Below are 9615 nucleotides of genomic sequence, written 5' to 3' on the forward strand. Positions count from 1 at the left end.
CTCACTTCCCTCTTCTTCTTCACCTTCTCCATTCTCTTTTTCATTTCCTTCACCTTCTTTTCCACCACTCTCAACAACAACCTCCTCTTCACCCAAGCTAGCACCCCTAGAAGCACTAGGAAAGAAGACTTCCTTATCCGCCCAACTAGGCAAAGGACAAGATGGGTCAAGAAGTCCTTGCCTAGCTAGATGTAGGAGGGGCGGATATTGTGCTCTATATGCATCGACTCTATCCTCATAAGCTTGCTTGTGCATTTGTTGCATCAAAAGAGTCAAGTAGTCATTCCCCGCCTTAACATTTTCGGATTGAACTCATGGTAGGTGAATGGATAGGGTGGAGTGATAATAGAGGAGGAGGGCTCGGTAATGTCCTCCCTTTGATATTGTATAATGTACTCGGCTTCCTCGGAGAGTGGGAGAAGGTAGTTTGGCCTATGGACATTTAATCGGCAAATTTTGTTCGGTAAAGTGAAGGATTTGGCATCTTTTGTTAACCACCCAAATTTGTTGTCAAGAGTGTCATTCTTGACCCATTTGAATTTTTGAACCATGGTAGCTAGATCAATGATATGGCCTCCCTTAACCGGTTTATAGGTGCCATCCTTGTTGAAGTTCCGGTTGAAGTGTTTTGCCAAATAAGTTACCAACCCTCCATTAACAATAAAGGCCGTACCTTCCTTGCCGTGATCGATATTGAGCCACCTCTCAATTAAAAGTTGAAGAATGTTGTACTTTGTAGTGAACTCTCTACCAATATTCAAGGTCGACTCGAGATAAATAAAATCAATCTCGGTGAAGTTGTTTGTTCCCTTTCTAGCGATCAAAGTATGCCCAACAACCTTGTGCCACACCCTTATGCCCGGATGATGGACATAAAGGGCACGACAATCATGGTAAGATGTAAATTTTCTCCCGGTAATAGCCTTCCATAAGGGAGCGGGATCATATTTGGTTGGGGGCTTCTTCATATAAGTCGGGTCATTGCTAAAGCCAAAAACTTTACCAAACTCGCAAAAAGACATTTTCCTATCAACATTCTCGAGGCGGAATTCAGTGTTTGTTCGAGTCTCCACCTTTGTAACTTTTAATGAGCTTAAAAACTCCATGGTGAGGGATGAGTAGGTCGACTCTTGCATATTAAACAAAGTAAGCAATCCCATGGACTCAAAGAAATTCTTTGTTTGTTCTAAGACATCCAATTTGGTCAAAGTCTCTTGGCATATGAACTTGGTGGGTAAAATAGATTTCTTAGCAAGAGATAAAAATTTCTTCCTATGGGCATCGGATGTGAAAATTACCTCTGGATAATCATCTAGTTTCTCAACAAGCAGAGTAGAAGTAGTAGTTTCCACCATAGGAGGAGTAGTCTCTTGAATCTCCATCCTTGCACTTTGAACCACCAAAGCCTTTGAAGCTTGTAGAGCTAGTTGCCTTTTTGAGAGATTCTTCTTTGGAGGTGCCTTGTTTTCACCTTTTGTTCTAGCCATCTTCTCCTTGTATGTAGTAACACCCAAAAAGTTGCTTGAATTCCTCAAGTTTCAATGTGACCTAAATCGATTTTGAAGTTTGCCTTGTATCCTAAAAAATTGATTCAAACGTTGAGGATTTCGGTGTTTTAACTACTTGTTGCTGAGAAAGGAGTGATTTGTTTGAGTTTTGAGGGAGTTTGGAATTGATTTGGGTTAATTTGGTTGGGAAAATTGATTTTGGTGGATGGAGGGATTGAGGGTTTTGGAGGTTTTGGAGATGTGTTAGTGTTTTGAATGAGTAAAATGAATTGGAAAAGGTGGGGTTTTAATCCCATTGGATTTGAATTGCACAGAGGAGACGAGCGGATCTGGGTCGGGACGCTCGGATTCTATTTCAGCTTGTTTCAGAAAATAAGACCGTGCTGAGACGAGCGTCTTCAGCTGAAGACGAGCGTCTTTCTGAAAGGAGACGAGCGGATTTGCTTGAGGACGCTCGGATTCCTTGTTAGGAGGAAATCCCAAATTTTACCAGCAGTAAGACGAGCGGATCCTTTGTGAGACGAGCGTCTTGACTGAGACGAGTGGATTCTATATGGAGACGCTCGGATCTTCAGTTAGACCAAAATATTTCTTTTCCAGCTCTCTCAGGATGAGCGTCTTCTTCCCAGGATGCTCGGATTGTCTTCAGGACGAGCAGATTCTTATCGGGCTACTCGGATTGTCCCTGTACCTCACGGATTCAGTTCCAATCGTGGGTATTTCATAACCCGTGTCATTTACTCTTCATTCCTTTGGTCTTCATTGTGGGGCACTACGAAGGCTTGGATAGCCTAGGCAATTCCTATCCCCACACTATGTTAAAACACTTCACATCAATAAACATATAAGTCCCTCCCTCACTTCTCTCGAAATGATGAAAATCTTGATTAAGGCATAAAAATACAAATCCGAAATTGACAAAAGTGCAATACAATAAGTAAAATGCAAGTTAAGGGGTTAGAATATTTATAAATGGTGGTTTAGGGAGGACTCCAGCAAACTCTCATCCATGTATGAGATGTCAAGGGGGCATATCCAAGGTGTTGTTGATGTTGCTCAACACCTTGAAGAAGTAGTCGAAAGCTTGTTCATTGTCATGATAAAGATCCTCAATAGGCCTTTGCACATGTTGTTCCTCATTGTGGTCTTGGGTCATAACATTACCGATATAGGGATTGAATATCCCTTCAAACTCATCATCCCAAAGACCGCATACTTCATCTGCTTGTTCCCCAATAATATCACGAGTTGATGAGAACAACTCCTGTTTCTTCTTGTCATCATGGCCAATAAGGCCATCTTCTTCTCTTGTCATGAGTGGTGGTGAGCTATTCAAGCTCTCATTCTTGTTGAAACATTCTTGCTCTTTGGATGGAGCATCATGGAGATTACTCATTTTCTTCTTCCATATGGGTGGTGATTCTTTTCCCATAGCTTGTTCTTTGCATTGAGATGCCAACTTCTTCCTATCACTTTCTCGGCTATAATGATCAATCATGAAACATGGCTCATGCAATCGGGGAGCTCTCATTGTCTTGTCAAGATTAAAAGTGATTGTTTCATCTCCCACTTCAAGGGTGGGCTCTCCATGTTTCACGTCAATCACCGCTTCCGGTGGTGTGTAAGAAAGGTCTTCCTAAAATGATAAGAATGTTGGAGTCTTCCTCCATGTCGACAATAACAAAGTCCACCGGTATGAAGAACTTGCCAATTCTTACCGGCACATCTTCCCATACCCCTAAAGGTGTCTTCGTTAATTGATACGCCATTTGAAGTGTGATATTAGTGCACTTAAGCTCTCCCATTCCTAGCCTCTTGCACACCGAATATGGCATGACACTCACACTTGCCCGAAGGTCACATAGAGCTTTGTTGATTGTGGTGTCGCCAATGGTGCATGGAATAGAGAAACTTCCCGGATCCTTTAGTTTTGGAGGTGAACTTCCTTGTAGGATGGCACTACTCACCTTAGTGAAAGCAATAGTCTCAAGCTTCCGGATGGATTTCTTCTTCGTAAGAATATCTTTCATGTATTTCACATAGGCCGGAACATGATTGATTAATTCCGTAAATGGTATTGAGACATCCAAGTTTTTCACAATCTCTATAAAATTCCCAAGTTGTTCATCAAACTTAGGCTTAGCTTGACGACTTAGAAATGGAAGTCGAATCACAATAGGCTCCTTCTCTTTAGCCTTTTCTTCATCCTTCTTTGAAACTTCTTGAATGGCGGGTTCTTCTTCCCTATAGTTTTCCACAACTCTTTCCTTGTCACTAGCATCCACAATGTCTTCATCAATTTGCTCCTTTGGCCCTTCATACCTTGTACCACTCCTTAAATGGATGGCACTCACTGATTCATGTCTTGGGGGATTACTTTGAGGTGGTAATTACCCCTTTTGTCTTTGAGAGCTATAAGATGCTAATTGAGACATTTGGGTTTCCAACATTTTTGTGTGGGCTAGGATGTTGTTGATGGTGATGTCTTTTGCTTGACTATCCTTTTGCGTTTGAGTGAAAAACTCTTGTTGGTTCTTTTATATTTGGAGGACCGCTTTTTGAACATCAAAACCTTGGTCATTTGTTTGATTGTATGGAGGTTGATTTTGATAACTTTGGTTTTGATTGTAAAAGGGTCTTTGAGCTTGGTTTCTCATTGGAGGTGGGGTGTATGTTGTTTGAGGGTTTTGAACATTTTGGCTTTTGTATGAGAGGTTTGGATGGAATTTGGTGTTTTTATTGTAATAGTTGGAATAAGGGGTACCACTTTTGTATGCTTGGAAAGCATTCACTTATTCACTTGTCCCCCTACATTCACTTTGGTCGTGTCCAAAAGTTCCACAACTCTCACATACTCCACTTGGAATTGATGAAGATGCCACCATGGCATTAACATGTTGCTTAGGTGATTTGGAGGCCTCTTCAAGTTTAGCCATAGCCTTCTCAAACTTCGAATTAATGGTGTCAATATGAGCACTAGGTTGAGCACCCAATTGAGTAATAGAGTCCACTTCATGCTTTCCTCCTCTAGTAGCTTTCCGAGGTCTACTATATTGCGAGTTATGGACCGCCATTTCCTCAATCTTGTTCCATGTTTGATTATCATAAACTTCGGTAAATATACCATTCGGTCCCATATTGAGAATGTTTCGGGAGTCTTCATATAGACCATTCCAAAATTGTTGTACAAGGAACCACTCGCTAAGTCCATGATGTGGACAACATCGGCAAGTATCCTTGAATCTCTCTCATGCTTCATACAAATATTCCTCATCCGTTTGTTTGAACCCGGTGATTTGGCTCTCAACATGTTAGTCTTTTCCGGAGGATAGAACTTTTTGTAGAAAGCAAGTGTCAATTTCTTCCAAGAGTCAATACCAAGAGTAGCCTTATCTAGGCTCTTTAACCATTGTTTCGTGGAACCAATCAAAGAAAAAGGAAATAAGACCCATCGAATTTGGTCTTGAGTAACTCCGGTTTAAGAAATCGCATCACAATAGTCGCAAAAAGTCTCCATATGAGAATGAGGGTCTTCACTAGGCATCCCCCCAAATTGACTTCTCTCAACTAATTGTATAAATGCGGATTTTGCGATAAAATTACCGGTTAAGTGTTGTGGTGTAGGAGTACCATTTGGTAGGTTCTCCTCGGTTGGTATGGAATGTGATGAAAATTTAGGCATTGTAGGTTGATTTTGTGGTTGGTTTTGTGTTGGGTTATCCTCTCCTTCTCTTGCAAAAGGGTTGGTAAAACTCAATGTTATTTGGTTGAATGTCCACAATCTCACCAATACCTCTCAAAGTATTCCTAGCAAGTCTTCTATTGTTGGTCAAAGTTCTTTCAATTTCAAGATCAATGGGTAACAAGTTACCTTGTGATCTCGTAGACATGCAAAATATCAAACAACTCGAAAACAATTAGAACAAACCTTGAGGAGTTTAACTTCTCCAAGGTAAAGAAAGACACAACTAAAAACAATCAAAGAAAATCAAATCAAGTTAACACCGTCCCCGACAACGGCGCCATTTTTGGTTCGTCGGTTTTGTTACTCGTCGTCAAAAGTTACCTTGATCAAAACAATATTTATAACTTCAGAAACTACTCTACTCTTAGTAAAGAGGTAAGTAAAGGTCGGATCCCAACGGATGGGTATTGATGTAGGATTTTCGATTGCAAATGGTTGTGTCTAAGGGTGTCACAATTTGGGTTGAGATAGGAGATCAACTAAACTAATCAACAATGTAAATAAAGTAATGAAAACAAGCAAGATGATTAAGATGAGATGTAAACAATTGATTAAAAGCACTAGGGTGTCATGGGTTGATAGGGGATTCATGGGATTTGATCATACAAACATGTTCTCAACTAGAAGCAAGCACTTATTGTTGTGATGGGATCGTGTTAGTGTATATCTTACAATCCCTAACAAGGTTTGGGTCCCGAAGCCGAATCGATTAGATTGTACAACACCTACAAGTCGACTTAATCCTCCCTATCCAACTATATGCATGGTCTAGTGAGACTCGAGTTGGTTTATCTCTTACAAGTCTCATTGAAAAGATAAGTGATGGGTAAAAAATGCAAGGATTCATAGGCTCGCATTTCATCAAACATAACATGTGCATAAGTTGGAATCACAACAAGCAAGCAAATTAATTATGAAAACATATTAGATTAAGCATGAATCAATCCCCATGTTGGTTTTCCCTAATTCCCGATTAACCCTAGTTAAGGAAAATACTCACTCATTATCAAGTTTAACATGCTAACAAGGTTGTCAATTATATTAGCAATACAAATCATGATGAACAAATGAAGATGATTAACAATAATTAAAAAGGATTAAGAGAGAATTATACCTATAAAGATGATTCCAAATAATAAAGCAAAGAATAATAGAAGTACTTGATGATTGATGGAAGGTTGTCAATCCTCCAAATAGGCCCAAATAATCTTCTAATTACCCATAATAAATGATGAACAATAGAGAAATTAAGGAAAGATTAAGAAATGAGATTTGTATTAATGTTAAATTAAGAGTTGATTACAAGATTAAGAGAGTATAAAGACTTGATTAGGATAAGATTAAGATGAGATTCTCATCTAGGTAGTACAATAGGGTATTTATACTAGAGATTAGGTATAAAGATTAGGGTTACTAAGGGCTTAAATGACTATTAAGACCATTAAGAAAAGTTGAGGAAGTGCTCCTCTCCAAGGAGATTCCCATCTCCGTTTTGGTAGTCTCCAGGAAATACGCTCGTCCCGAGCGTCTAGGCAGTAGGCACGGTGGAGTCTGCAAGGGAATCCGAGCGGATCAGGGGAGAGACGCTCGGATTGGTTGGCCTCTGATGTGATCAATATTTGAGCATATTTAGTCCCCGAATTAGCCTCGTTTCTATGCTTTTTAGTACATATTTGGGTCATTTACTATCTTTAGTCCTTTGTTTTGCATATTCTTTGAGGTTTTGTTTCCTTGGTAGGAGAGGAGTGCAACCCTTTCATTTTCATGGCAAAATAGAGCTAAATTGATCGAATCTAATGACCAAGCATCAAAGAGAAGACAAGACTAGAAGGCCTTTGTACATATTGTAGTAGATGGGCAATGATGAAGAAGATCCTTGCAAGCCCGACAAAATCCCGGAGGAATGTTGGGAGAAGAGAAGAAGTAAAGAAGAAATGGAAGCTGACAAAGAATCCGCTCGTCCAACCAGGCGGGACGCCCGTCCAGAAGCTTCCCAGGACGCTCGTCCAAGCTTGAAGGCCGCTCGTCTAGCCACCTGAGAATCCGCTCGTCCCGACCCTCGGACGCTCGGATTGTGTTACAGGACAACACGTCCTCTTCTTCCCTCCATTGAAGATGCGCATATTTTTAGAAGACAAGCAAAAAGGAGACCCGCATCTTTTCTTTAGAGGAGCGATTCCTCAAGGACTTAATCGTCATTTAAGCCCTTAGTAACACTAATTTGTACACCTAATCCCCACTATAAATACCCCATTAGTCTAATTAGGTTATCATGTTCTTCTTATCAATCTTTAGTGTAGTTTATATCATTTTAATCTCTTGTTAATCTTGTAATCAACTTCTAATCAAATATTAATACAAATCTCATTTCCTTAATTTCTCTTTGTTCATCTTTTATTTTGGGTAATTGAAGATTATTTGGGTTTATTGGGAGATTGACAACCTTCCATCAATCATCAAGTACTTCTTTTATTCTTTGCATTATTATTTTGGAATCATCATTAGGTATAACTCTCTTAATCCCTTTTTAATTATTGTTAATAATCTTCATTTATTCATCATGTTTTGCTTTGTTAATATGATTGACAACCTTGTTAACATGTTAAACTTGATAATGAGTGAGTAGTTTCCTTAACTAGGGTTAATGGGTAATTAGGGGAAGCCAACATGGGGGATGATTCATACTTAATTTAATATGTTTTCATAATTTATTTGCTTGCTTCTTGTGATCTCAACTTATGCACATGTTATGTTTGATGAAATGCAAGCCGTTGAATCCTTGCATTTTTTACCCATCACTTACCTTTTCAATGAGACTTGTAAGACATAAACCAACTCGAGTCTCATTAGACAATGCATATAGTTGAGTAGGGAGGATTAAGTCGACTTGTAGGTGTTGTACAATCTAATCGATTCGGCTCCGGGACCCAAACCTTCCTAGGATTGTAAGATATAAACCAACTCGATCCTATCACAACAATAATTGCTTGCTTATAATTTGAGAATATGTTTGTATGATCAATTCCCATGAATCCCCTATGACCCCATGACACCCTAGTGCTTTTAATCAATTGTTTACATCTCATTTTAGTCATCTTGATTGTTTACTTTAATTGTTATTTAGTTTAGTGATCTTCTTATCTCAACCCAAATTGTGACACCCCGAGGCACCGCTACTTGCAATCGAAAATCCTACATCAATACCCGTCCCTTGGGATCCGACCTTTACTTGCCTCTTTACTAATAGTAGAGTTGTTTGTGAAGTTATAAATATTGTTTTGGTCTAGGTGCTCCTAACGACAAGTAACCGAAATCTAAGCTCAAAGCGGACCGACCAAAAATGGTGCCGTTGCCGGGGACGGTGTTAACTTGATTTGATTTTCTTAGATTGTTATTAGTTGTGTCTTTCTTTGCCTTGGGGAAGTAAAACTCCTCAAGGTTTGTTCTAATTGTTTTCGAGTTGTTTGATATTTTGCATGTCTAGAAGATCACAAGGTAACTTATTACCCACTGATCACGAAATTAAAAGGACTTTGACAACCAATATAAGACTTGCTAGAAATACTTTGAGAGGTATTGGTGAGGTTGTAGATATTCAACCAAATACTATTGAGTTCATCAACCCTTTTGCAAGAGAAGGTGAGGAGAACCCAACACAAAATCAATCACACAACCAACCCACAATGCCTAAGTTTTCATCACATTCCGTACCAACCGAGGAGAACCTACCCAATGGTACTCCCACACCACAACACTTAACCGGAAATTTCATTGCAAAATCCGCATTTATCCAATTAGTCGAAAGAAGCCAATTTGGGGGGATGCCTAGTGAAGACCCTCATTCCCATATGGAAACTTTTTGTGACTATTGTGATGCGATTTCACAAACCAGAGTGACTCAAGACCAAATTCGATGGGTCTTATTCCCTTTTTCTCTAATTGGCACCGCAAAACAATGGTTGAAAAGCCTTAATAAAGCTACTCTTGGAATTGACTCTTGGAAGAAGTTGGCTCTAGCTTTCTACAAAAAATTCTACCCTCCGGAAAAGACTAACATGCTAATAGCTCAAATTACGGGTTTTAAGCAAAGGGATGAAGAATATTTGTATGAAGCCAGGGAGCGATTCAAAGGAATTTGTCGCTCATGTCCTCATCATGGACTTAGCGAGTGGTTCTTGGTACAACAATTTTGGAATGGTCTTTATGAAGACTCAAGAAACATTCTCAACATGGGATCAAATGGTATGTTCACCGAAGTTGACGATAATCAAACTTGGAACAAGATTGAGGAAATGGCGGTCCATAATTCACAATATAGTAGACCTCGCAAGGCTACTAGAGAAGGAAAGCATGAAGTGGACT

The 9615-nt window shown here is 39.5% G+C and overlaps 2 non-coding genes across 2 annotated transcripts; one reads left to right on the forward strand and one right to left on the reverse strand.

Moving 5' to 3' along the window:
* Window positions 1-4712: 4712 nt before the first annotated feature.
* Window positions 4713-4818, forward strand: LOC141610430 (small nucleolar RNA R71). Its single transcript, XR_012528338.1, has one exon. It is a non-coding gene; the product is annotated as a small nucleolar RNA R71 (small nucleolar RNA).
* A 4490-nt stretch (window positions 4819-9308) lies between these two features.
* Window positions 9309-9415, reverse strand: LOC141610257 (small nucleolar RNA R71). Its single transcript, XR_012528160.1, has one exon. It is a non-coding gene; the product is annotated as a small nucleolar RNA R71 (small nucleolar RNA).
* Between the last annotated feature and the right edge of the window lie 200 nt (window positions 9416-9615).

This window comes from Silene latifolia, chromosome 10 (genome assembly GCF_048544455.1).
Source record: "Silene latifolia isolate original U9 population chromosome 10, ASM4854445v1, whole genome shotgun sequence".
Classification (NCBI taxonomy): Eukaryota; Viridiplantae; Streptophyta; class Magnoliopsida; order Caryophyllales; family Caryophyllaceae; genus Silene; species Silene latifolia.